This window comes from Cryptomeria japonica, chromosome 11 (assembly GCF_030272615.1).
Source record: "Cryptomeria japonica chromosome 11, Sugi_1.0, whole genome shotgun sequence".
Taxonomy (NCBI): Eukaryota; Viridiplantae; Streptophyta; class Pinopsida; order Cupressales; family Cupressaceae; genus Cryptomeria; species Cryptomeria japonica.
Window position 1 is genome coordinate 325925539 of NC_081415.1, and position 22828 is coordinate 325948366.

Genomic DNA, 22828 nt, shown 5'->3' on the forward strand with positions numbered 1-22828 from the left:
CATGAAACCAATCTCTTACCCAAGAAAAATGCACCACCACTAGTACTATTTCTATCATCAACATCACCTACCCAATCAGCATCAGTAAAAGTGCTCAAAGTAAAGTCATCATCTTTAGGATACCACAAACCAAAATCAACTATCCCTTTCAAATATCTAAATATTCTTTTCACAACTACAACATGAGATTCCTTAAAGATCAGCTTGAAATTTATCAACAAGACATACTACATTCATTATATTCGGCCTAGTCTAAGTCAAGTACAACAATCCACCAATCATAGACATGTATCTAGTCTGATTTTCTTTCAAAGAATCATCATCCTAAGTCAACTTACATCCAGTTATCATAGGAGTACCAAGTGGCTTAGCATCATCAAAATCAAACTCATTCAACAATTCCTTCACAGACTTAGATTGAGATATAAAATACCTTTATTCAACTGAGTAATTTGCAATCCCAAAAAGAATTTCATCTCACCAATCATGGACATCTCAAACTCATTTTCCATATCATTAGAAAACTTCTTGCACAAACTATCATTTCCACCAAAAATAATGTCATCAACAATTTAAATCTTATCATGGTCAATCTTGAAATACAAATTATTGTCAGTGGTCGTTTATTGAATTCAAGATTCATCTAATACTTATCCAATTTGGCATACCAAGCTCTTGGGGCTTGCTTAATTCCATACAATGCTTTCTTCAACCTGCAAACCATGTCTTTTTCATTCGTCAACTAAAATCCATTTGGTTTCTCAACATAGACTTCCTCTTCCAGCTCACCACTAAGAAAGGATGACTTGACATCCATCTAATACACTTTGAAATCTTTGTAAGTAGCATAAGCAAGAAATAATCTAGCAACTTCAATTCTAGCTACCAGAGCAAAAGTATCCTCAAAATCAATACCTTCCAACTAAGAGTATCCCTTACAAACAAGTCTTGCTTTATTCCTAACAACTTCACCTTGCTTATTCAATTTATTCTAAAAGACCCATTTAGTTCCAATTACATTCTCATCCTTAGGTCTAGGAACAAGAATCCATGTATTATTCTTTTCAATTTGATTCAAGTCTTCTTCCATTGCTTTAACCCAATTTTCATCTCTACAGGCTTTATCAACATCCTTAGGGTCAATCTTAGAAACCAAGCAATACTCTTCAGTCATTCTTCTCCTAGTCATCACAAATATATTCTTATCACCTATTATTTGATTCTCTGAATGATTCAACCTTATATACTTGGGAGTATTAGGAATTTTTTTATTATTGGACTCTTGAACTCTTTCATTTGCACTAGCACTTTCACCTTCTCCTTCATTCACAGGCTTTTCCGGTATACTTTGGATTTGATTCTGGGTCTGCACTTTCTTTCCTTTATATGTACTGACATCATGATCATCTGAATTATATCCAAAGTATCTAGGCTAATACTTATTTCCTTCATCAACCTTCACATTATCACACTCAACTATCTTCCTCAATCTCTTGTTATAACATCGATAGGCCTTACTCTTAGTAGAATAACCAAGAAATATTCCTTCATCACTTCTAGCATCAAACTTCCCTAGATCTTCATCTCTTCTGATATAACATTTACTAAAAAAAATTCTGGAATATCTAACTGTAGGAACATGACCAAACCATAACTTATAAGGAGTCTTATCGATATCACCTTTAATATGCAACTGGTTCAAAGTGTATACTGCAGTACTCACAACTTTTGTCCAGTACATATGAGAAACATTTTCTTCAATCATCATGGTTCTAGCAAATTCCTGAATTGTCTTGTTCCTCTCCACAATACCATTATGTTGAGGGGTCTGTGGAGCATATAACTACCTCTTCACCTCATGCTCTTCACAAAAAGAATTAAAGTCATGGAAGTAAATTCACCACCTTTGTCAGATCTTAGACACTTCAACTTCAGACTAGTCTCTGTCTCAACCATAGCTTTGAAAATTTTTATCTTTTCCTATACTTCAAACTTCTCCTTGAAGAAAGTAACCTACATCATCCTTGAATAGTCATCAATCAGCAACATGAAATACCTATCACCCTGCAAGCTTCTCACTCTAGAAGGACCACACAAATCAGTATGCACAAGATCCAACAATCCATTAGAAGTATACTATTTTCTTTTGAAAGAAACTCTTGTCTGCTTCCCTAACTTACATTCCTTACATACCGGATTAGAAGGCTTCACCAACTTAGGAAGATATCTTACTGCTTGAGTAGAACTTATCTTAACCATGCAATCAAAATTTACATCACATCATTTTATGCCATAACCAAATTTCATCAATCTAAGAAATCAAACAACTTTTACCACTAGCATTCAAGTGAAATATATTACTTTTAGTCTTTGTACCTGATGCAATCTCGATTCCGGAACCACTCAAGATCTTACATTTGCCATTCTTTAATCCCAAATCATATCCCTTATCAATGATCTATCCAACACTCAAAATATTATGCGTTAGACCTTCAACATACAAGACATCATCAGTGATATGCTTACCATCAAGAGAAATAGAACCTCTACCATGGATCATACCATCTTTGTCATCACCAAATCTTACTACACCACCATCATAGTTTTCCATACTCACAAACTTACTCTTATCACCTGTCATATGATGAGAGCAACCACTATCAATAGCCCATTCATCTTTCTCTTCAACTTTAGCAACTAAAGCTTTTTCCTCATTAATGCAGCTAGTAGAATCAGTAGTCATTGGATCATCTTCCTTGATAGCAATGAACACCCACTCATCTCCTAAATTTCCATTCTTAGACTCATCATCTGTCACACCTTCATCAGAAGCATAATAATACTTATAATATTTAGGCTTATATGACTTCAATGGCTTCTTAGAAACTACGTGCGGACAACTTGAGGAAAAATGTCCTATCTTATTACATGAAAAACATTTAAGAGACAACTTTCCTTAATAGTTACTGGCACCCTTAGGAAATCTTCTAGCAATCAGGGCTTCAATCTCTTCAAGCTCTCTTTCTTCTTCTTCAAGCTCTCTCATCTCTTTCTCTTATCTGGACACCGTTGTAAAACTTTCTCCCAGATCATATTTTTATTTTCCGGATATAGTAGATTTGAATGCAAATTTAGACTTAGGAAGAGATTCACCAAATTTTTTCAACGCAAAAGCAACAAGCTTCCCAAACAGCATGTCTCTTGTCACATCTGTCATAGTACGGATATCCTCCATAGCAACAACTTTGTGCTTGTAAGCAGGAGGCAAGGATCTGAGTTGTTTAGCTACAATCTCATATTCTTCCAATACTCCACCGGCACATCTGATTCTCAAAACAAGCTCATTCATTTTCTGCATACAGAAGGTAATGTTCTCATCTTCATCCATCTTCAACATCTCATACTTTCCCTTCAAGCTCTGCAACTTAGCAACTTTCACATGGTTGTCACCTTCATACAAAGTATCTAGCTTCTTCCAAATCTCATGAGCAGTTTTCAAATCCATCACATTAGTCATCTCAAAATCAGACAAGGAACTTAACAATGCTTCCTTAGCTCTAATATTGAATTCCAATTCCTTTATCTCATTCAAAGTTGTAGGACTGTTCGGAGGAGAATTATACATATTCTTAGAAATCTTCCAATAGTCTTCACCAATGCACCTCAAATGACATTCCATCTGGTTCTTCCAGAGAGTGTCATTTGTTCCATCGAATCTTGAACTATCCTTCTTGAAAGAAAAGGCTTCCATCTCAGATCTCCTCAAGCGGTCAAGATTCTTTCAAAGGATCTAGCTTTGATACTAATTGTTGGTAAAAAGGTAGCAAATTAATGGGTGGTGGGAAGTGGGGGGTGAATCAGTTTGCTCACAAAAATTTACTTAAACAAACTCAAATTCAGATTTGATAATTAGCAATGAAAGCACAAATCAGTACCACATCAATAACACATATAACACCAAAAATTTTGACGTGGAAAACCCAGTTAAGGGAAAAACCACAGTGGGAACCTACCCACACTGAGATAATACCCTATTAGGAGTACAAAAAATATTACAATGGAGAATGCACATGCATTCAGGCACACTGCTTAGAACTCACTATTCAAATCACAAAACAAGAAGTGCTACAACCCTTGGGAAGGCTCACTGCCTTACAAAACATTCAAATTACATATGGAGGATCATGAACTGATGAAATATCATCTTCTCATGCATGGTTACAATTCTGGTTAAGAACCTAACACAAACTCTTCTTTTCCACACTTCTTTTCACTTTTTCACACTTCTCCTTTGCTACTGAAAGATCAAATCAATGTTCGCACACACAAATAGATCTCTCAAATGAATATTACATTTATTTATACAAATCATCAACCTATATTTCAAGGTCAACTCAACACTCACAAATTAAAAAGCAATAACCTCACACACTACAACAACACATGTGAACCAAAACAATGTTGGCTAAGACATATTTTGGACCTAAATCAACACCGCAAACAAGAAACACCTGCAATAATTTCGCCTCAAACATCCGCAACATGCTACAATCATCATGAATGTTGCATAACATGAAGAATACCACCGGATTAAGAAAATGATCAATAATGCACACAACGATCAATGCAAACCATCAACACGAATAAATCATGATCTAGAAACATCCACAAGCATCATGAATTGCACCAAAAACAACCGCAACATCACCACTTACTAGAAACTTCATCATCATCATACCGAACCTCAAGAACACCAGCTAAACTGACTCATAAACTGAAAGATTCACTTGTGGACCTCCAAATCATGAACCATCTGAATTGAGGACACATGAACATCCCAAACACTCTACCAAATCCACAAATCAAGATATTGCAATCCTAGAGCAATGTGGAGCATAATCCAGAACACTGATCAACATAGACAATGAACACCAACCTCAATACTAACTCACATAACTCAGTCAAATCACCATGCAAACTTCTAAAACTTCCGTTGAATCAAGTAGAGATACTTATCTCAAAACCCATTAAACCACAATAACTCAACTACAACACACTAACCAAACCAACTCATCCAATCTGGCTGCAACACTGGAACACTTAGAAGAATATATTGACATCAATGACAACACATCATTCCAGCAACATTCTCAGTAATATCCAACACTTGGGTGCATACCATATACAACATAGAATGGACTAAATCGAGTACTTCAATTAAAAGAATCATTAAATACAAATTGTAGACGTTGAAAACTTACACACTTAATTAAATGAATATTATTTATTAAATTATTATTTATCTACCTATTACTTAAACTAAGGTTTAATTAATATCCCCTTTTCTTCTATCTAACCATTAATTAAATACAACATTTGATTAATTCCCCTTTCTATCCATTAATTGAATAAATTCTATTTATTTAATTAAATATCATTTTTACCATTTTAATTTAATTTGCATTTAATTTAAAATCAACCTTGCATATAAATAAATCAAATTTATTTATAACCCCCCCCCCCACTTGCATTTTCCTACAAATACAAGTTGCATCCATTTTAGTTGAAACAAAACATGTTTATTTTAATTAAAATCCTAATATCTACCACTTGCATCTTCCTACATTTCCCACTTGCATCCTAAGAATTATTCTAGAACCCCTCTAATCCCACTTAACTAGCCTTAATCCCTCTAATCATGTCACATCCCTAAAATTGAGGGAGTCACTTCTCCAAATTTGGGGAAAGTCTTCAAAATGTGTTGAAGACTTAACCTTTTTCAACAAGTTAACTTGTTGAGTCTTCCAAACTTGTAAGGCTCTTACAAAAGCCTTGAAGGTTATCTACCTTCCAACAAGTTAACCTCCAAAGTCTTCAAAGAGCCTTTAATGCCCTTACAAGACATCATCTCTTCACCATGCTAACCCATGATGGTTTGTCCCTTTGACCATCTTTCAACTTTACACAAGAGTTTAACTCTTGGACAATAGCCTTCATCCTTGGATAATATCTTTATACAATGGTTCATCCTCTTAAGATTAACCCTCAAATCTTAATAAGCATCTAAGGCTTAATTAACATCCTCTCAAGTCTCCTCATGATGAAACTTGTAAACATGAGATTGGGTTGAAAATCTCACATGGATTGATAACTTTCAATCCTAACCCTTCTCAAGACAATTCAATCTTGGCCATCCATTTGACCAATTTTTCTATAAATAGAGCCCATTTCTTCAATCTAAAGATCCAAGTTTTATGTATCTACATTATAGTCACATAGCATTTAGCATTTTAGCCTCTCTTTAAGATCATTGTAATAAGAATTATAACATAGATTTCATATCATGTCTTGCATATCATATCTTAGTGTTCCATGCTAGTCTCATATCATATCCATATCATGTTCATGCTAGCTTAATCTCACACTAATCTTATCATTTTGCACCATATCATAGCTTCATATCCATATCATCATCTTGCACTAGATCACTATCACATAGTTCCATATCATATCACTAAGATCTTAGTTGCACTCATTTAGATCTTAGATCATACAATATCTCTCGTTCATTGAGTACTCATCCCAAGATCAAGTGCTCTTCCAAGCTGAGAGCCACCTTGAATGTAAGGGATCCTTGGAAATAGAGGACAATAGAATGTGCTTAGAGATTTGGTTTCATTTGCTTGTTTTATGATTGCTAACATCTAACACAATGTTCCATTGGTGTGCTTGACTTGTTTCTCTCATTTGTAGGATTCCACACTTCAAGGCATACATTTTTGGCGCCCACCGTGGGGTATAACCGCATTTTTAGACATGTATAACTTTTTATCCGCGGGATGATCTACAAGAATTTTTTAACACACATTTCCTTGGTTTGGCGCATACATCATATTTTGCAGTGCATTCATACCTTGTTCTAGCGCATTCATACCCTGTTCTAGCGCATATGTACCATGTTTTGACACATCAATAACATGTTCTAGCGCATTTATCCAATTTCCTAGCGCATATATACTTTCTTCTAACATGTTTGTGTTGTCTTGTAGCGAATAAGTGTTATTTGTAGCACATTTGCTCCCTGTTTTGGCGCATATGTAACAGAATAGGAAATTTGTAATAGGGTTTTAGAAATTTAGGCTTGTCTAGCCCACCAAGATTTTACAAGTTGCTAACTGATTTTTCCTTGCAGATTTTAATAGTGGTTTGTAGGATTTGAAGGAGATTAGTTAATATTTTTATTTACTTTTTTTTTTAAACCTGGTTAAAAAGAATTCACCTTTCATTTTTGCAAATTAAAAAGAACCTCATTGTTATTCACTGCACACAAAAATAACCTTATCTTTCTTTTGGGCTTTAAAAGGAACCAAAATCTTTTCTTTCTTGCAAGGATAAAATGAACAACAAAATAAAACTTCATTTTGCAAGTTAGGACCTCACACTTCATTTGGGCTCTAAAAAGAACAACACAACTTTCCAATTTTTGCAAAGGGGTTAAAATTGAACATCACTTTCCTTTGGTGCTCATTAAAACGAACCTCATCTTTCAGTGTGAAGCTTAAAAAGAATCCTTGTTTTAATTTTTTGAAGCTTTCAAGTTAAAATCATTATTGTTCATTTGGCGACTTTACTTTCATTGACCAGGACTTCATATTCCTAGCTTAGAAAATCATTGCTTTGTAGGATTAAAAAGAACACCATGTTTCATTGGAGCAACATTTCGAATTAGGACTTAGGAAATGATTCCCATGAAGGTTTAAATCAATCATTTAGCGAATAAGTGTTATTTGTAGCGCATTTGCTCCCTATTTTGGTGCATATGTAACAGAATAGGAAATTTGTAATAGGGTTTTAGAAATTTAGGCTTGTCTAGCCCACCGAGATTTTACAAGTTGCTAACTGATTTTTCCTTGCAGATTTTAATAGTGGTTTGTAGGATTCGAAAGAGATTAGTTAATATTTTTACTTACCTTTTTTTTTAAACCTGGTTAAAAAGAATTCACCTTTCATTTTTGCAAATTAAAAAGAACCTCATTGTTATTCACTGCACACAAAAATAACCTTATCTTTCTTTTGGGCTTTAAAAGGAACCAAAATCTTTTCTTTCTTGCAAGGATAAAATGAACAACAAAATAAAACTTCATTTTGCAAGTTAGGACCTCACACTTCATTTGGGCTCTAAAAAGAACAACACAACTTTCTAATTTTTGCAAAGGGGTTAAAATTGAACATCACTTTCCTTTGGTGCTCATTAAAACGAACCTCATCTTTCAGTTGGAAGCTTAAAAAGAATCCTTGTTTTAATTTTTTGAAGCTTTCAAGTTAAAATCGTTGTTGTTCATTTGGCGACTTTACTTTCATTGACCAAGACTTCATATTCCTAGCTTAGAAAATCATTGCTTTGTGGGATTAAAAAGAACACCATGTTTCATTGGAGCAACATTTCGAATTAGGACTTAGAAAACGATTCCCATCAAGGTTTAAATCAATCATTGTTTGCTTTGTTTTGAGTGAAAGATATATTCTCTCCCCTTAATTGGGTGACCAAAAAGCCAAACTCACTCCTTCATGTTTTATTTAATTTCAAGCAATTAAAACCTTTAGAGGGTTTGCCTTCCCGAGTTGCCTTGAGGGACCAATGAGAAGGGAACAACCTAAGTGGAAAATGACTTTTAGCCAAGTATTCCAACCCACAATAATCAAATGTGGAGGCTAATGAAAATCCCCTCCAATGGTTTTTCTCATCGATTAGCCTTCCCCTAGTATCCTTGTGATACGTAAAGTCTTTGTTCTAAAAGTTGAGAAGCCTCCCAAGGGAATTTATCATAGAAGACTGAACAAAAGCTTGATTATGAACTTTAGAATTAGAATCTTTGCCGAGTCACTATCCAAACATTGATAATATCATAGTGCAAGGGTGGTCAAGAATCCACCCCCAAGACACTCACCATACATCTCTCCCAAGATAACGATCCAATTGAGGAGCAACCTTCTTTGGTTCAATTTCTGGACAAAGGCAAAAAAATGGGCACCCTCTAGGGGGTGACACGGTTGTCTGAGTTGAAGGAGTATCAGGTGTGGGCTATGATATTATTGATGAGCCTTCAATAAAGAGTCTACTTGATGTGTATTTTGTGTACCAAACCAATGAAAACATCGAGGATTTGAAAAGATCCTCAAAAGAACATACACTCAATATTTAGATTTACAAGAAAAATAACCATTGTATTCATGAATATTTATTGACATATCTTTTGTAATAGATCCTAAAACATCTTGAAAAAATCTCAACAAAATCAAAAATCATGTCAATTTGTAAAAATTAGAAAATTCATAGAATGGCACATATGTACAATCTTTTAGCGCATATGTCCAATCGTTTAGTGCATATGAGACAGAGAATCTAGACCAAATTTCAAAGATCCAAAAATTGATTTGGATACCCTTTTAGGTCTTCTCTCAAATTCAGTTGTCACAAACAGGATTTCTTCACGAAAAATCAGAGGTTTATCAACTAGTGATCTAAGTTACACCAATTTCAACAAGTATCAATATCAGATATTTAGTCTAGGTATCCAAGTTAGTCAAATCCATCTAGTTTCCAATATCACTGAACTTTATCATATCGTTTGATGTACTTAGTCACATCAATAGGGGAATATTGAATCCTCTATTTGACTTAGTAAGCTTGGGTGTCTAAAACAAGGTATTTGTTATCAAGTCAACCTATCAAAAATGTCAACTTTGATCACTCGTATGACCATACCTCGTCGATTGAAAAGAAGAAGCTTTGTCAAAGGAAATGAGTCCTAGCATAAATCAAGATCAAGATATCATGACTATACAATCTAATCCCATTTTCGATCAAGAGCCCACCTGTCAAAAATCTTATGACAATCCCTGATCTGAATTCGATGATGAATTCGTCACAATACCAGTTAAGCGGAAACCTGCAAGTATTGTTCAACAAGATAGACAATTGCCAGAACTCGGAAAGCCAGAGTTTTATGCATCAAAAGTCCCATAACATTATCCAGAACTGAGTTTTAAACATCACATGGAATTCCATTAGTCTCTGGAATCCAACAGATTCAAAAATGAAGAGTCTAAGTAAAAAATAAAATAACAAACAAATTACAAATTTTCAAAAAACTAGGAATTTAGGTACCCCAACTTGGCAGGGCCATAACTTCCAGCTCACAGCTTGGAATTCGAAAAGGCTTACATCATTGGAAAGGCCTCGAAGAGAACTAATTTGGTCCCTTAACATCATAGCCTTCAGCTTATAAAGTTAAGGGATTGGCAACACTTTCGACCCCAAATTCCGTTCTGAAGACAACCGAAAATGCGATTTACTAAAATGTAGAAAATACCGAAAAATTAGATTTTCGGTATTTTCCAATTTCATCACTTTGAGCTTGTTTTGGATCATTCTTAGAAGCCTCTGAATCAATCCCCTAATCTTTTGGTATTCCATCCACGATGATCCCCTTTCATCTCAAGAAAAGAGTCCCATTCAACATTCATCTCCTAAGCAAGAGCATGATATCCCTTCCATATCCTCCACTGATCTAATTGAAAATCAAGAGAAAAGTGAAAACTCAAATGATCCTATTTCAAGTCAAGATCAAGGTATCCATTCATCCTTCAAATCCATTTTAGGTCCTTTCATTCCAAAGTCAAAGCCTTCCTTCCTTCTATCCATCTTAGGACCTTACATCCACCCATCCAAAATACCTCCATATCATTCCTATCCATCCATGAATCCCATTCCTTTTGGAATAAATTTAGATGTCGAGAATAAAATCCATGTCTAAACGAAAAGCAATATTCAAAAGGCTACAAAAACCCTTTAAGAAAAAAGAAAAATTAAAATCAATGCAGATGCTCATAAAAGCATTACAATCCAAAGAACAATCAAAATTGGCATCTAGACTTGTTGTTCCAAAAGCTTCCTTCAACCATCTATCTAAACATCTCCCACTTTCCAAATCTATTATTTCATCATTTCCTCTATCTATTTTGGGTCCTTATGTCCCAAAATTTAATTTTCCTTCATCACTTCATCACCTCTCAAGTCTTGTACCAATGCTCATCTTGAAGACATTTATCTATCCTTGCACAAATCTTCAAACATCCTATCTATTATCAACACCTCTTTTCCATTCTTCAATCCCTTTCATTCAATCCTTTGCATAAATCCGTCATCTATGAAATAAGTGTTTGTGTCATTTTGTCACATGCTCGAATCTCATGTTCAGTCCATTCCTCGATATCTATTCATGAAACACTTCAGAATCCGAGGTTGTTACTCTTTAACATTTTCTTTTGGTTCGGATGCATACCCAATCTAGAAAATAACCACTTATCGTATCTTGGTACCGACATCTTTTTTATTACTATATCTCATACACTTAATTGCTCTAAATCATTGTGATCTCTTAGTTGAAGACACGACTAGTAAAAAATCTAAAATCTTGCTTCAGCGCCACTGTAATTATCAAACCCATGTAAGTTTCATCACTTACAAGCCAATTCAAGAAAAATAAGAAGATCAAAAAGCAATATCAAAAGATCAAAAGCATGAGCGAGAAAAGAAATATCAAGAAAAGAAACAAAATATAAAAAAATGCAATGAAATGCAATATCAAAATGCTTGGCTATGGGAACATGCAAATTACTTCATCAGGGCTATGGACGTCTGGTTGGCAATAGAGCAATATTTGTGATATTACAGCGATAACCTCATCGGAGCTATGGACGCTTGCTTGCAACGAGGCTCTATCCAGGATGCTTTTGAAGTCAGGGTAACTCATGTAGCTAGTCACGTTGGATTCTGAAGATTACAATGATCATATGAGCCAGAATAAACCCACTTGCACACACACAGGTAATCAAAGACTAAATACCTTGATCCAGTTTGGGATTCTTCTTCCCTTTTGAATATGCTTCTTAGTTGCTAGACATGTTCGGTTGAATTTTCTGGAGGTTCTAAGTGTGGGTTGGGTCTCTATCTTTGAAATGTTCAAGAACATTTATTCAAGTGGTGCTAGATGTTGTGACAATATCACATATCACCTTTTTGCAAATCGAGACCTTTGTACTTGGGGGTAAAGTTTCATCCACTCTATTATTCATACCATATCTCCCATTATCCTTCCTCTAATATCCATTACCCTATCTAAATTCATCATTATCTATGATCTTGCTTCACTTTATCCATACCATCTATCCTATCTATGCATTGCTTCCATCATCCCTCACTATCTATGATATTGTTTCTCCTATCCATATATCCTATCTCTATCCATATCCCCTTTTACATCCTTGATCTTGATCAAAACTAAGGACAAAACACAATTTCGAAAAGCTCTTGGCGTGGCCCTTTATGTTCCATAATAAGATACCTCTATCTTTCACCCATTCATCTTCACCTCAGCAGTTCATTCATCCATTAATAATATTCCTTGTCTTGCTAGACATTGGGGCAAATAAATACATCTTGCTTCTAATCCAACAAATTCTAAAAAATCACAAAATGTCCAAAAAATAAAAAATGACAAAATTGACAAAATTAAATAAAAAATTAAAAAATCAAAGCATGACAACATGGACCATCCATCAAATTAGATCAACAACAAGCAAACTCTTAAAGTATACAATCAAACTGATCACATGTCTAGTTAATCAATCCATCACTAAAAATATATCAGCATCAACATGTCTTATACGGGGAAAGGTACACTTGAAACCAGATAGATCTGTCTTATACGGGGTACTCACTCTTTGAAACCAAACATTCCTATCAATCATCAAACAATCAAAACAATGATATAGATCAGGATGGTTGTTGGATTTGGTCCTAGTTAGCCTTATCTTTATCAATTGATGGCCCATCTGATATAAGCCAATGGAAATCATCCACAAAATCACAAATCCTTATAAAGCAGCAATCTTGGATACACTTAGCATATTCATTGTCCTTGATTATCCGAACAGTTATCCACATCATATCTCACCATGGCTTGGTGATCAATGTATATATCCATATTGAAAGAAGTGTTCATAGATAGGGGCAAAATATTGACTGTAACTAGGGGCATCTTGCCTTTTAAAAGGTTTAAACAAAGTAGATAACCATCAAAACAGAGACATTTTGAACAAAAACAACTTTCAAAACTATCAATACCAAGAACTGAACAAAACAAAGATCTACTTGCAAGATGTTTTATTTGACAAAACACAAAAGGTAGCATGAATGTTTATCTATGGTTTTTTTTTAAATTTTCATATCATATCTCCTGAACAACTCAAGGATGCCTTGAAACTAGAGACGCAGGAAAGGGGTGTGATATTTTCTTTGTATGTTGTTTGTGAGTGAAGCCTTTTACTATGCAAGTTTGTCTTACGATGTGATCAGGTACCATGTCACTGAGGACGTTTTGGATTTGCATAGGACAAAGGTTAACTCTTGTCTGTTTTACGCAAGAAACACTCAGGTCGTCTTGGTTCAATTATACCTCGACGCTTGTGTCATCTTGCAATATCAAAATCCATGTAAGTTATACTCAGGTCATTATGGTTCAATTATACCATGATGTTTGTATCAACTTTCAACATATCAAAGGCTCAATGATGATAAAAGGAGCACAACAAATTTGATCGACAAGATGACTACAATTGCATTTAGTTGCATATCATCATCATCAACATTTAGTTGCATTCATCATTACATCCATCATATCCATATCTATCGCATCATCATGGGATCATTCTTCACTTTCATTTCTTCATCATTTATCCAACTATCATCTATCATGTCTTATACAAGATGTATGTTTCCTGAAACGAGACGTTTTGATCATGTCTTATATAAGATATATCATTCCTGATACCAGACATTTTGATCATCTTTGTCTTATACAGCAGATGTCATTCCTGAAACCAGGCTTGATTCTGTTCCAATCAATACAATCAATCTTATTGTGAGATTTTGCCAAGATCAAGAGCTCAATGAAATGTACAAAATAGAGACACAATATAGGACAAGAATAAAATGTATTCTCATCAATAGAAAAAGATCAATAATATCAAAATTACATACAATGTAGATGAGCTTGCTTATATAGGCAAGGCTAGGGATATGTGAGCACACAAACATGACATGTGGCTCAATAAGAAACAAGGGTGGATAGGAGAAATAATATAATAGTCCACATGAGGTGGATCACCCACTGAATGTGGAGTGTAACAATAAGATCAACACCATAAAATGTGGAATTTCTCCTACACACACTATCCCAATGTGGCACAAACACCCAAGTGTCTCATACCCAAACTACTATGAAATGCATTTCCTAAGTAAACTTAAGTAAGTGTAATAATATCCAAGATGAATAATTATTTACACCAACACTTATCAATCCAATCAATCTTATCAATCTTATCAATTCAATCAAACCCATGCATGTCATCAACTATCCACTCTTCTATCTTTCATATAATATTATTTTTCTTTCGAGAGATCATTCATGCCTTTAATGCACAAACGATCTCCCGAGGGAGCATCATCATCATATCGGCATCATATCAGTAGTAGTATTCATATCTAGGCCATCATATTGAAAATTTTGGCAACGACAACAAAATTAAAAATTTTGGCAACATATCGAGTGATTTTTCTTTGAATCACCATGTGGTCACACGTCACTTCAAAGAGGGGCAAAATGTAGATGCCTAAAACTTGCACACTTAATTAAATGAATATTATTTGTTTAATTATTATTCATCCACCTATTACTTAAACTAAGGTTTAATTAATATCCCCTTTTCTTCTATCTAACCATTAATTAAATATAACATTTGATTCATTCACCTTTCTATCCATTAATTGAATAAATTCTATTTATTTAATTAAATCCCATTTTCACCATTTTAATTAAATTTATATTTAATTAAAATCAACCTTGCATATAAATAAATCAAATTTATTTATAATTCCCCCCCCGCCCCCTCCCCCCCACAACTTGCATTTTCCTACAAATACAAGTTGCATCCATTTTAGTTGAAATAAAACATGTTTATTTTAATTAAAATCCTAATATCTCCCACTTGCATCTTCCTACATTTCCCACTTGCCATCTAAGCATTCTTCTTGAACCCCTCTAATCCCACTTAACTATCCTTAATCCCTCTAATCATGTCACATCCCTAAAATTGAGGGAGTCACTTCTCCAAATTTGGGGAAAGTCTTCAAAATGTATTGAAGACTTAACCTTTTTCAACAAGTTGACTTGTTGAGTCTTCCAAACTTGTAAGACTCTTACAAAAGCCTTGAAGGTTATCTACCTTCCAACAAGTTAACCTCCAAATTCTTCAAAGAGCCTTTAATGCCCTTACAAGACATCATCTCTTCACCATGCTAACCCATGATGGTTTGTCCCTTTGACCATCTTTCAACTTTGCACAAGAGTTTAACTCTTGGACAATAGCCTTCATCCTTGGATAATAGCTTTATCCAATGGCTCATCCTCTTAAGGCTAACCCTCAGAGCTTAATAAGCATCTAATGTTTACTTAACATCCTCTCAGGTCTCCTCGTGATGACACTTGTCATCATGAGATTGGGTTGAAAATCTCACATGGATTGATAACTTTCAATCATAACCCTTCTCAACCCAATTCAATCTTGGCCATCCATTTGACCAATTTTTCTATAAATAGAGCCCATTTCTCCAATCCAAAGATCCAAGTTTTATGTATCTATATTATAGTCACATAGCATTTAGCATTTTAGCCTCTCTTTAAGATCATTGTAATAAGCATTATAGCATAGATTTCATATCATGTCTTTCATATCATATCTTATTATTCCATACTAATCTCATATCATATCCGTATCATGTTCATGCTAGCTTAATCTCACACTAATCTTATCATTTTGCACCATATCATAGCTTCATATCCATATCATCACCTTGCACCATATCACTATCATAGTTCCATATCATATCAGTAAGATCTTATTTGCATTCATTTAGATCTTAGATCATACATTATCTCTCGTTCTTTGAGTAGTCATCCCAAGATCAAGTGCTCTTCCAAGCTGAGACCCACCTTGAATCTAAGGGATCCTTGGAGATAGAGGACAACAGAACGTGCTTAGAGATTTGGTTTCATTTGATTGTTTTATGATTTTTAACCTCTAACATAATGTTTCATTGGTGTGCTTGATTTGTTTCTCTCATTTCCAGGATTCCACACTTCAAGGCATACATTTTTTGCACCCACCGTGGGGCATAACTGCATTTTTAGACATGTCTAACGTTTTTCCCGCAGGTTGATCTACAAGAATTTTTTAACACACATTTCCTCGGTTTGGCGCATACATCATATTCTTTAGCATATTCATACCCTATTCTAGTGCATACATACCATGTTCTGGCACATCTATAACCTGTTCTAGCGCATTTGTCCAGTTGCCTAGCACATATATACTTTCTTCTAATGCGTTTCTGTTGTCTTGTAGCGTATAAGTATTTTTATGTGGGTCATTTGCTGGCATTTCATTTGTTGCCTTGAGATGGATTTGAGTAGTTGGAGTCATAAGGGGGAGTGGCTTCCAAGTGGGGATCGGGGCTCAATGTGGCTACCAGGATAACCCATTGGAAGTTTCCTTAATAAGTGATAACCCAATTAATGAACTAGAGGGGGGGTGGGTTTTAAACACATTAAACAAGATAATGGATGCCTCGCTCATGGCTTGAGTGCTTGTTTAGGCTCTAGATGAGGTGTGGAAGGCCTGGAATGGCAGATCAACTACCTTGTCCTCATGAAAGGTATGTTGGTTCCACATGAGACTTGTATGGGGGTCGGGGGTCGGGAGAGGCTGCTAATATAATCTAGGATGTGTGTTGGGGCCTATGGAGATCTGCCAGGATAACCCAAAGCAAGCTATGTGATGACACTCTCCCCTTGTGAGCACTAGTGTTTTTCTTTTGTGTTTGCAACCTGGAGTACTATTTAGAGTTAGTTTATGTGTATCTTTCTTGTGATTTACCCAATGGAAGGGTGTTTTGCCCATGTGTTGTGCTCTCTTGCTTGTTTTTCTTGAGGGCCTTACGTCTATCTCCTGGCACAGGGGGTGGACCTTTTGGATCCACATGGTCGAGTGGTAGTTACCTTCTTCCATCGGGGATTTTGTTCTAGTCTTACGTGGATTGGCTTCGTATTTGTTCCAGCTTGCTCTCCTGGATTTGGTCAACCAATGTTTCAGATGGCGACTTTATGTTTCTATCAATTATACTTATCTGTATTAGATGTAACCTATGTATATGCATGCCTTCATGAAAATGATGTAATCATGATGTAAGTATGATGTACTTTTGATGTAAACTTGATGTATATGAAATGAGACTTAGATAGTAAGATTTTATATCAGTTAATAGAAACAATGATTTTATGCAACAAACTGTGTTCTTAATGAATGTAGCTTTAGAAATATTTATATTATAAAATGTAAATGTATTATTCAGTACTTGCTAAAATGGATTAATTTAGTTGATTATTTTGTTTAAGTACATGTATGTATTTATGCTATCTTTAGTTAGATTAATTTCCTTAAGTGATGTATGGTTGGATTAAGTGAGCACGTGGAGAAACCTTAGGGGGAATGTTGTAGAAGTCTTTCGCTTGTGCATGATTATTTAAACTTATCCTATTAATATAATTGAATGTTCATTAAATGTTTTAATTAAAAAAAAATATTTGACTCTTTTTGAGAAATGTTAGGCAGTTCCTCTAAAGGTTTCTTGGCGGGGCGTTACACATTGTGTATAGGAGAGGTACTATTGTTAGGAACCGGAAGGACAACTGAGAGGGGGGTTGAATCAGTTGTCAATGAATTTCAACCCAATTATAACTTAATCAAACTTAATACTTAATACCAATAAACCAGACTTAATGTCGGTTAACAAATTAGCAGTTAATATCAATACCGGTGAAACTTAATGCATGAAACAGAAAGAGAAACAACATCCACAACACATAACACAAAGATTTTGACGTGGAAACCTTGTAAGGGGAAAACCACGGTGGGAAACCTTACCCACAATCACATGATACTACTGCAGATAGTATGTGTATACAAATGGAGTCTGCACGTGCAGAAAGGTCAACCGCCTAGAGCACACTACTCAAATGGGAGTCACAATGACTACGGTAGGATGGTTAAATCCTAGAATAATGTACTGCTCAAAATAGCGTCTCCAATCCTGGATTCAGTACCGTTTAAGCTCTGATTAAACACCTTCAAACCTTCCTTAAACCTTCTATATGGTCTGCTCATATGATCTTCAATATTCGCACATACCATGTTACAATACCATATCATCTCTCTTATCTCACAAATGAGATCTTACATATATACAAAACCTAAGACCAAATGTGTAGGTCGGCTCACTAAGAATATTACAATTAAATCAATTACAAATAAGTCTAGATGCGATGTATCATGTCGGCTCAATACATTTACAACAATATCCAATCAATAAATCATCTCCACAACGTGTCGTGCTGATCTGGAATAGATAACGCATACCGGTCCATAACCTAGACCAATCTGTCGGTAACAGCAAATATGTCAACCTGATTAGACCAATAACCAAAATACCAAAACCAAGTATCCAAGCCACCTCTTCGACATAATCAAATGATCTCCAAATGATAACAAGTCATCATCAATGTCGGTGAACCATATAACCTATCGGTGAGCATATACCGATGACTGTGCATAAGTCACTGACCTTGCTGGTGAACACAATGTGTCAGTTCAATAGTAAACCAATATAACCATAGATCTCCAGAAGGATAAGTGTTGACATCAATGACAAAACTAATGAAACACATCCATAATACCAACAATCTCCCCCTTTGGCATTGATGGCAACACTAGATGGAAAAACATCTAAATGCCAAAATAGAATGCCAAAAAACAAAAACCAACAATCTCCAAAATAGATCAATACCAGAAATCAAAACCAAAATACAAAGAGTATATATCTCTCCCCCAATGAATAATCTCTCCAAAGGAATAATGAAGAATAATGTTTTTCCATAGATATCTCTCCCCCTTTGACATCAAATGTCAAAGCAATTAATAATAAATACCAGAGCATACAACCAACTACTCTGCCTGAGAAGTAGCTCTCCTCCATCAAAGCCGGAAAAAAGGTTTCTCTGTTACTTTCTATCGGTTTGATGTCAGTCTTCAATCATTTAAGTCTCTGTCGGTGAGGGTATTACCCCAAGCTACTCTCTGAGATATTCAAAAGTTTCCTTAGGTAAAGGCTTTGTAAAGATATCTGCAATCTGCTCTTTAGCATTCACATAAACCAATCTTACTTGTTTTCCTTCAACATTCTCTTTCAAAAAGTTATACTTAATAGAAACATGTTTAGTCTTAGAGTGAAATACTAGATTCTTTGTTATATCAATTGTTGTTGAATTATCACAATAAATGATTATTGGTTCTTTGCATTTTACCTTTATGTCCTTCGACATTTGTTTAATCCATAATACCTGAGTACAATTAGTTGTTGCTACAACATATTTTGATTTTGCTGTTGATAATGATGTACAACTCTACTTCTTGCTTATCCATGAGATCAATCTGCTACCAAGAAAGAATGCTCCGCCAGTGGTACTTTTTCTGTCATCTACATCTCCTGCCCAATTTGCATCGGTGTATGCACATAAATCAAAATTTTTGTTTTTAGGGTACCATAAACCAAGATTTGTTGTACCTTGTAGATACCGAAAAATCCTTTTTACTGCTGATTCATGATTTTCTTTAGGATTACTCTGAAATCTTGAAACAATACATACTACATTCATTATATCAGGTCTTGTTTGTGTCAAATACAGTAAACCTCCAATCATAGATTTGTATCTTGTCAGATTAACAGGAGCTGAATCATCCTTTAATGTCAATTTATCAGTTGTACTCATAGGAGTACTTACCGGTTTAGAGTTTTCCATACCAAATTTCTTCAATAGTTCCTTCAAGTATTGTGTTTGACATATGAATATACCTCTATCAGTTTGTGAAATCTGCAATCCTAAAAAGAATTTTCTCCCCAATCATAGACATTTCAAATTTTTCCTGCATCTTGTTAGCAAAGTCCTTACACAATCCATCTTCTCCTCCAAAAATGATATCATCAACAAAAACTTCAATAACCAAGATGTCATCATTAGTCACTTTAAATATAAGTTGTTGTCAGCATTACCTTTAGTGTAACCAAGCTTCAAAAGATATTTGTCCAATCTAGTATACCAAGCTCTAGCAGCTTGCTTCAATCCATACAAAGTTTTCCTTAATCTGCAAACCAAATCTTTATCATTTGTTAATGAAAATCCATTAGGTTGTTCAATATAAACTTCCTCTTCAATATCACCATTCAAAAATGCACATTTTACATCCATCTGATATATTTTATAGTTCTTATGAGCTGCAAATGCAACAAATAATCTAACTACCTCAATTCTAGCTACCGGTGCAAAGGTTTCATTATAATCAATTCCCTCCTTCCTTGAACCTTCTCTATGGTATGCTCATATGATCTTCAATATTCACACATACCATGTTACAACACCATACCATAACCATATCATCTCTCTTATCTCACAAATGAGATCTTACATATATACAAAACCTAAGACCAAATGTGTAGGTCGGCTCACTAAGAATATTATAATTAAATCAATTACAAATGAGTCTAGATGCAATGTATCATGTCAGCTCAATACATTTACAACAATATCCAATCAATAAATCATCCCCATAACGTGTCGTGCTGATCTGGAATAGATAACGCATACTGGTCCATAACCTAGACCAATCGGTCGGTAACAGCAAATATGTCAACCCGATTAGACCAATAACGAAAATACTAAAACCAAATATCCAAACCATGTCTTCGACATAATCAAGTGATCTCCAGATGATAACAAGTCATCATCAGTGTCGGTGAACCATATACCTGTCGGTGAGCATATACTGGTGACTGTGCATAAGTCACTGACCTTGTCGGTGAACACAATGTGTCGGTTCAACAGTAAACCAATATAACCATAGATCTCTAGAATGATAAGTGTTGACATCAATGACAAAAATAATGCAACACATCCATAATACCAACAACTATTTCATTGTGCTTTTGTCTATCTTAATTTGTAAATGACTATGCTCTGTCTCGTGTTATAAATGAAACAAATTGATGATATAATTGGTTCTTTGTTTAACTCCCGAACTTCTTATCATTATTTTCCTATCAATTACTCGAAAATTGTTGTGTCTGCTTATTTTTTTCTATGATTAGAAAGGCATGCCATCATAGTGGTATCAGAGCTTAAAAGAGATTGGGTTGTAGTTGTGTGGACAAAATGACTCCAAGGAGAATGGGCATAGGAAGATCGTGAGGAAGAGGCAGAAGGGAACATGGAGGAGTTCTCGAGATGTTGCGGCACCTGATTGCATGAATGGATGCCTTATAAAGGGCATAGAGAAGAGGAATCCATGATGATGATGCTAGTGATAATGAAGAGGAAGAATAAGAACAAGAAGGGAATAAGGAAGCACATGAAAAACCTGAAATGTTTGAGGAAAGGTTATTGAGGACAATGTTGAATGGTGCCTCCAAACCCAAGATAGAGGTTCCCAGTTATTTGGGAAGCCTCAATGGTGAATATTTAATGACTTAGACAAGTACTTCGAGTATGAGGGAGTGTCAAAGGAAATGAGAGTTAATTTTGTTTGCACTAGATTGAAGGGCTACACTGCTATGTGGTGGAACTTTGTCCAATCTGAGAGAAGAAGGATGAATAAAGAAAAGATTAACTCGTGGGATCAAATGGTTACAAATTTGAAGGCCAAGTTCCTTCCTGGAGACTATCAAACAAATCTTTTCAAGATATTTTAAAATTTGAAACAAAAAGTTATGATAGTCAAAGAATACACAGAAGAATTTTATAAAGTGGTGATTCGGTTTGGCCACAGTAGGGAAGATATGGAGAAAATAGCTAGATATATGAATGGTCTGGAGTATAGTTTACAAGATGAATTAATTATTGTGTCCCCTAGAAGGCTTTAGGAGGCTTATCAACTTGCCTTAAAGGTAGAGCAAAAATTGCAGTGAAAGCAAAGTCAGCAAGAGAAGAAGAGGGGTAGAGGTTTTAGAGAAAGGGGACAAAAATTTGGTAGAGGACAACAACACCATCAATGAGAAGAGGTCGGAAGTATTAGTAGGAAAACCAATAATGATAGAGGTTACCAAAAAAAAAGGTGGAAGATCCTATGGAAGAGGTGGATCACAAGGTAGAGGAAGAGGGTTCGTTGGAAAATGTTTCAAGTGCAACCAAATTGGGCACAAGAGTTGGGAATTCTCTATGTATTCTCAAGGAGGGAATATGAAGTTTGAAAGGAGTCATCAAAATATTCATGTTGATCAAGAAAGTGTGGGGTCACCTATTCACTACAAGGAGGAACCAGAATCAGGAGAGTCATTATTGTTGAAGAGGGTATTGTTGAAGCCCCAAAATGAAAACCAAGAACCCATTCAAAGGAGAGCCTTATTCAAAACTAAGTGTAAGTCCAAAGGTAAGTATTGTAGATTGATTATTGATAGCGGTAGTATGGATAACAATATCGCAGTAGAGATGGTAGATAAGTTAGACATTAAAAGGATCAAGCATCCATCTCCATATAAGGTATTATGGTTACAAAAATGACATCAATTGCACGGGGGCTTCATTGTCTAGGCAATATTATA